Source organism: Cebus imitator, unplaced genomic scaffold (assembly GCF_001604975.1).
Source record: "Cebus imitator isolate Cc_AM_T3 unplaced genomic scaffold, Cebus_imitator-1.0 Scaffold200, whole genome shotgun sequence".
Lineage (NCBI taxonomy): Eukaryota > Metazoa > Chordata > Mammalia > Primates > Cebidae > Cebus > Cebus imitator.
Genome location: NW_016107515.1, coordinates 1,085,068 through 1,091,289, shown reverse-complemented (window position 1 = coordinate 1,091,289; position 6,222 = coordinate 1,085,068). Strand labels below are relative to the sequence as shown.

The following is a 6,222-nucleotide window of genomic DNA, read 5'->3' as shown; positions in this document are numbered from 1 at the left end:
AGATGGAATCTTGCTCTGTCACACAGGCTAGAGTGCAATGGTGCCATCTCAGCTTACTACAACCTCCCCCTCCCAGATTCAAGCAATTCTTGTACCTCAACCTCCCGAGTAGCTGGGATAACAGGTGACCACCACCACACCCAGCTAATTTTTGTATTTTTAGTAGAGATGGAGTTTTACCATGTTGGCCAGGCTGGTCTCGAACTCCTGACCTCAGGTGATCTGCCTGTCTTAGCCTCCCAAATGCTGGGATTACAGGCGTGAGCCACTGCGCTCTGCCAATAATCTTTTTAAACGCTGCTGAAGAGGCCTTCTGACTTCACATCTTGCCTTAACCTGTTAACTGTCTCACCTGAGCCTGTCATTGTCTCTCATGCATCAACAACATCTGGTACCAATAAACTAATTCTGCAGTCCCTTAAATAATTGCTTCTTCTGAGTTGTACAAGCTAATGTGACCCCTTTCAGCTGTATTTGATTCTAATTTTCCACAGGCACATATTTCATTAATGGCAATGATACAGCATACCAGGCACTAACAACACTTCCCTTACGATCAGTAATAGGGTCCTTATTGCCATCTGGCCAGCAAGTGATTGAATTCCAAATCTCATCTTTAGAGTCTATTTCCTAGGACTATTACCAGTTCTAAATGTCTTAAGTAAGGTTATTCAGAAGCAGAATATGAAATGAGAATTTGTGCAAGTAATCTATTAAGGAAATGCTCCCAGGAGAAATTGGAAAATGAATAGGAGAAGCAGGATCGTGGAGGGAAAATGCAAAGCAAGGGTGCAATCTCAAGCAAAGTTCCATGGTGGGTGCTCCAGCCCGATCCCACAGGGGAATTTCAGAATATAAATTATGCCTCAGAGTTTGTCCTGACTTTTTGCAAGGGATCTGGGCTTTCATTCTGCCACACCACTCAGTCACTGTCTGAGACCTACCCATCTCAGGGTGGGTGGATGTAAATTCTCATGCACTTCTGATTCCAGTAGCCAAGAGCAGACCTTTAAAGAGAGCCGGGTGAGGAGGGTTAGAAGCAAAATTCACAGGAACTGGGGCGAGGCAAACAGAAACTATAAAGGGGGATCTGGGTGGAACCCAAATAGTATCCACTACATGCTTTTTATTTCTTTTTTTTTTTTTTTTTGAGACGGAGTTTCGCTCTTGTTACCCAGGCTGGAGTGCAATGGCGTGATCTCGGCTCACCGCAACCTCCGCCTCCTGGGTTCAGGCAATTCTCCTGCCTCAGCCTCCTGAGTAGCTGGGATTACAGGCACGCACCACCATGCCCAGCTAATTTTTTGTATTTTTAGTAGAGACGGGGTTTCACCATGTTGACCAGGATGGTCTCGATCTCTTGACCTCGTGATCCACCCGCCTCGGCCTCCCAAAGTGCTGGGATTACAGGCTTGAGCCACCGCGCCCGGCCATGCTTGTTATTTTTCCTCCCCAGCTCTTTTCACTCCTCTGACCCTGGAGGAGAAAAATAAAGTGGCAGAAATGGTAAACACACAAACTACATTAGAATAGGCTAGGTTATATTGCTGCTTTAGCAACAACCCCATAATCTCAGTGGCTTATCACATTTGGTTTATATTTTCCTTATGCCTTTTGTCCTATGTGGACTGGGAGGGGCCCTGCTTTCCATGGTCACCAGGGCTAAAGTTGCTGGAGGTTCTGCCGTCTTGTTCTGACCATCTAAAATGACCATCTAAAAGCCTCCTCATGAGCTTTAATAGGAAGAGCAAGACCAGAGAGTCATGCTTGGCTTTTCAGTGTGCTTCACCATGGGTGTGACAATCATGTCATTAAGCAGAATGGGTGACCAAGACCTGTGTGACTGCAGGGAGGCCAGAAATATAGAGGATCCAAATGGTGCATTTGGTGAGAATTGTCCCAACCATACCAATCTTTGCCACTATGACCTTCTAAGTGTAGTTCAAACTTGAGCTGGGTGAGAAAAAGGTTATTTTTTTTGAGACAGGGTCTCACTCTGTCACCCAGGTTGGAGTGCAGTGGAGTGATCTTGGCTCACTGCAACCTCCACCTCCCAGGCTCAAGATATCCTCCCACCTCAGCCTCCTGAGTAGGTAAGACAATAAGCATGTGCCACCATGCCCAGCTAATTTTTTGTATTTCTTGTAGAAACGGGGTTTTACCATGTTACTCAGGCTGATTTCGCACTCCTGAACTCAAGGGATCCACTTGCCTCAGCCTCCCAAAGTGCTGGGATTATTGGCGTGAGCCACCACGCCTAGCCTGAGAAAAAATTTTAAATCAATGTGAAAGTAAAACTTGGTAACAAGACTTTATGAAATAATTTTGGAAAAGCTATGAGATTTGCCAGATAATTTTTTTTTAATCATCAAGGTAGAGGGAAAAGATTTTACTTAGCACAGAAGATATGTAGTTATATGAAAGAATAAAGTTTCTGGCCGGGCGTGGTGGCTGACACCTGTAATCCCAGCACTTTGGGAGGCCGAGGCGGGCAGATCATCTGAGGTCAGGAGTTCAAGACCAACCTGCCCAACATGGCGAAACCCTATCTCTACTTAAAAAAAAAAACAAAAAAAACAAAAGTTAGCTAGGCATGGTGGCGGGCACCTTTTAATCCCAGCTACTTGGGAGGCTGAGGCAGGAGGATCACTTGAACCCAGGAGATGGAGGTTGCACTAAGCCGAGATTGTGCCACTGCACTCCAGCCTGGATGACAGAGCGAGACTCTGTCTCAAAAAATAAAAATTTAAAATTAAAAAAAAGAATACAGTTCTCAATGAAAAACTGGGAAATAGGCTGGGTGCGGTGGCTTACACCTGTAATCCCAGCACTTTGGGAGTCTGAGGTGGGTGGATCACCTGAGGTTGGGAGTTCGAGACTAGCCTGACCAATAAACATAGAGAAACCCTCGTCTCTACTAAAAATACAGAATTAGCTGTGCATGGTGACACATGCCTGTAATCCCAGCTACTCGGGAGGTTGAGGCAGGAGAATCACTTGAATGCAGGAGGTGGAGATTGCAGTGAGCCTAGATCGCACCATTGCCCTCCAGTCTGGGCAACAAGAGCAAAACTCTGTCTCAAAAAACAAACAAACAAACACCGGAAAATAGCCAGAATCCCTAACTGTATAGTACTGATTAAGTAGATAATAGGACACAATATGGTGTGGTCCATAGGTTGGTAGGTTAGCCATTTAAAATGATGTTTCCAGAGAACTTTTATTGACATTGTTAAACGTTCATAGTATAATGTAAGTGAAAAAAATCAGGATATAAAACTGTATATGAAAATCGCTTCCCATCTTTTACCTAGATTACTGTAAGGACCCTGATCGTGAGCCACCCTCCAGCCTGTGTCCCTCCAATGTGTTTTTTACAATGCAGCCAGTCGTCTGCCTACAACATCAAGCAGAAGTCATTCCTTGTTTGCAGGATAAAATCCAAATTCCTTTTCATGGTTTGCATAAATCTCCTGGTCAAGCCTCCTTTCCAACTTTATTTTTGTTAACTACCCACCTTACACTCTAGTCTCAACCTTATAATCTCTCAGCCCAGATATTGCCTCTGAGCACCAGATGTGTGTACACAAATGACATCCCTCTGTGGATGTCTCGTAGGCATCTCAGATTAATTATTTTTCTTATTTTATTTTACTTTGTGGGGTGAAGTCTTCCTTTTATCACCCAGGCTGGAATGCAGTGGGGCGATCTTGGCTCACCACAACTTCTGCCTCCTGGGTTCAAGCAGTTCTCCTGCCTCAGTCTCCCAAGTAGCTAGGATTATAGGCGTGCTCTACCACACCTGGCTAGTTTGGTATTTTTATTTTTATTTATTTATTCTTTTTTAGATATAAAGACGGGGTTTCACCATGCTGGTCAGGTTGGTCTTAAGCTCCCGACCTCAGGTGATCTGCCTGCCTTGGCCTCCAAAGTGCTTGGATTACAGGCATGAGCCACCTCGCCCAGCCTAGTTTGGTATTTTTAATGGAAACAGGGTTTCTCCATGTTGGCCAGGCTGGTCTCCAACTCCCAACCTCAGGTGACCCACCTGCCTTGGCCTCCCAAAGTGCTGGGATTACAGGTGTGAGTCACCATGCCTGGCAATTATTATTAGTATTTTGAGACAGTATCACTCTGTCGCCCAGGCTGGAATGCAATGGCATGATCTTGGCTCACTGCAACCTCCACCTCCTGGGTTCAAGTGATTATCCTGCCTCAGCCTCCTGAGTAGCTGGGATTATAGGTGTGCTCTACCACGCCTGGCTAGTTTTGTATTTTTAATGGAGATGAGGTTTCTCCACTTTGGCCAAGCTGGTCCCAAACTCCTGACCTCAGGTGATCCACCCATCTTGGCCTCCCTAAGGGCTGGGATTACAGGTGTGAGCCACCGTGCCTGGCCATTATTATTATTATTATTATCATTATTATTTTCAGACAGAGTCTCACTCTGTCGCCCAGGCTGGAGTGCAATGGCACAATCTCGGCTCACTGCAACCTCTGCCTCCCAGGTTCAAGTGATTCTCCTGCCTCTCGGCCTCTTGAGTAGCTGAGATTACAGACACCCACCACCATGCCCAGCTAATTTTTGTATTTTCAGTAGAGACAGAGTTTTACCATGTTGGCCAGGCTGGTCTTGAACTCCTGACCTCAGGTGATCCAGCCACTTTGGCCTCCCAAAGTGCTGGGATTACAGGCTTGAGCCACCGTGCCGGGCATGTTTAAGTCTCTAATCCATCTGGAGTTAATTTTAGTGTAAGGTGTCAGGAAGGAGTCCAGTTTCTGCTTTCTGCACACTGCTAGCCAGTTTTTCCAACACCATTTATTAAACAGGGAATCCTTTCCCCATTGCTTGTTTTTGTCAGGTTTGTCAAAGATCAGATGATTGTAGATGTGTGGCGTTGCCTCCAGGGCCTCTGTTCTGTTCCATTGGTCTATATCTCTGTTTTTGTACCAGTACCATGCTGTTTTGATCACTGCAGCCTTGTAGTATAGTCTGAAGTCAGGTAGCGTGATGCCTCCAGCTTTGTTCTTTTTGCTTAGGATTGTCTTGGCTATGTGGGCTCTCTTTTGGTTCCATATGAAGTTTAAGGTGGTTTTTTCCAGTAAAAATATGGAACGTTTCATGAATTTGCGTGTTATCCTTGCGCAGAGGCCATGCTAATCTTCTCTGTATCCTTCCAATTTTAGTATATGTGCTGCTGAAGCAAACACTACTCCAGTTTCTAATACCTTGTTCCTCATTTCGATTTGAGACCTCAACAGAATGGCCTTTACTGCCCGTATTTCTACTAACATTCTTGTCATGAGCCTTTAAGTAATCTCTTAGATGATTCAGACTTTCCCTACAGCTCTTCCCTCCTGAGCCCTCACCAGAATCACCCTAATGCTCCATTGATGGCAGTGTAGGCTTTTTCTGGCCTGCTCCTTCCAATTTTTCCAGTCTCTATGCATTACCTAGTTCCAGAATGGTTTCTACATTTTCCACAAGTGTTTGATATTACAACAGGCCACTACTCAGTACCAATTTTCTGCCTTAGTTTTCTGCTGCCATAACAGAATGTCATAGACTAGGTAAATTTATAAAAAACAGAAGTTTATTTGGCCCACAGTTCTGGAAGCTGGGAAGTCCAAAAGCATAGTGCCAATATCTGATAAGGGTCATCCCATGACACAAAATGGAAGACAGAAGTGAGCATATGACACAAAGGGAGGAAACTGGGTAAACTCATCCTTTTTTTTGAGACAGAGTCTCACTCTGTCACCCAGGCTGGAGTGCAGTGGCGCGATCTTGGCTCGCTATAACTTCTGCCTCCCAAGTTCAACCGATTCTCCTGCCTTAGCCTCCAGAGTAGCTGGGATTACAGGTGCCCACCACCACACCCAGCTAATTTTTGTATATATTTTTTAAGTTTGATCTTATTTGTTACTCAAAAAATCTTATTTCTGACTGGATTCAGACTTAGCTCGCAGAGATCAAAGTCTGCCTCTCTTCGCAATTTTTTCCTGGTGCTTCTCTTTAGCCTCCTTCATTCTCTTGGCCAAAAGTTTAGCATATTCTGCGGCCTCTTCCTTATTGCTCTTAGTACGCTGCTTCTTCAGAGCAATACACTGCCGTTTGTGTTGCAGGACACGTGAAGTAACAAGACGCTGAATCTTGGGTGCGTTGGTCCTAGGTTTCTTACCTTCTTTGTTTAAGGGCATTCTTTTTTTTTTTTTTTTTTT

At 44.8% G+C, this 6,222-nt stretch overlaps 1 non-coding gene and 1 pseudogene across 1 annotated transcript; both read right to left on the bottom strand.

Annotated features, from left to right (window-relative positions):
* Window positions 1–5,104: 5,104 nt before the first annotated feature.
* On the bottom strand, window positions 5,105–5,211 carry LOC119474001. Its single transcript, XR_005203283.1, has one exon. It is a non-coding gene; the product is annotated as a U6 spliceosomal RNA (small nuclear RNA).
* A 726-nt stretch (window positions 5,212–5,937) lies between these two features.
* Window positions 5,938–6,222, bottom strand: part of LOC108317316 — a 1,643-nt pseudogene continuing 1,358 nt past the window's right edge.